The sequence below is a fragment of the Aplysia californica genome, unplaced genomic scaffold (genome assembly GCF_000002075.1).
Source record: "Aplysia californica isolate F4 #8 unplaced genomic scaffold, AplCal3.0 scaffold00011, whole genome shotgun sequence".
Lineage (NCBI taxonomy): Eukaryota > Metazoa > Mollusca > Gastropoda > Aplysiida > Aplysiidae > Aplysia > Aplysia californica.
This window is the reverse complement of record NW_004797281.1, coordinates 1,992,752-1,993,912: the sequence shown is the minus strand read 5'-3', so window position 1 is coordinate 1,993,912 and position 1,161 is coordinate 1,992,752.

Here is a 1,161-nt window from a genome sequence, read left to right as displayed (position 1 = left end):
CCCACTCTCACTCCACCGAACCATCTGCTTTTGTTGTCTCCAGCTCTTGTTTTCTCCCAGAGAGATACAAACAAAAAACGTGGCAAATTATTGTTATTACAAAGCCATTACGGTGCTGGTTATAAGCCGTCTTCGTGGTTTTTGTTCTCACTTCGCCAAGTCGCGGTCAATGCTAAGCGGTCTTATTATCACATTCGATTAATTTTAATCAATTATATTTTTCTATACGTCACCTCATGCGCATACGCAGTTATATTGGATTGTTATCTTTGTAAACAGATACGCCGGTGCAAAGGTGAATGAAACACGTAACAATTGCACTTTCATTCAAATGGTGTCCTTTTGTCATATCGCTTTAATTTCGCCTAAACTATTGGGTTGTTTTTTTTTTCAACTTGAGTAGATCTATTTGAATGACGTCAAAATAAAATAAAAAGACAGTTTCGTTTCGCAACGAGATCTAAAACTCGACATAACTATTTACACAAAGGGTTGACAATGTCAATGACTGCGACAATTACATTACCAAACGTCATTGATTTCTCAACGAGTATATTCGCCCAAGAATGACAAATACCTGTATTCCTGTCACATCATGCGCATAAGTATAGGATGTTCTCTCTCTCTCTCTCTCTCTCTCTCTCTCTCTCTCTCTCTCTCTCTCCCTCGAGATCTTTCTCTGCCCCCCTCTCTCTCTTGCCCCCCCTCTCTTTCTCCACCCCCTCCCCACAATTTAAAAAAATCAAACTAATTGTCCCATTTTCCTTTTTCTTCTTCCGACAAACCAACTCAGAACTATATCAACACTACTGATACATTTAATACATAATCACATTACGTTCCTTTATTCTACATTAACAAGCATCTTTGTTCTTTTGTCAGAACATCTTTGTTGGTATAACATTATACCGGTGCATAAAATGTATTTGAAAGGAATGTTAAACAATGAATGAGCCAGTATGCATGGAATGTGTTTCATCTTGTAAGCTTTTTGACATTAAACTTTTTTTTGTGAAGCATCAAGAACTACAATGATATGGGCGCTATAAAAGTGACCAGTCTATCTATCTATCTATCTATCTATCTATCTATCTATCTATCTATCTATCTATCTATCTATCTATCTATCTATCTATCTATCTATCTATCTATCTATCTATG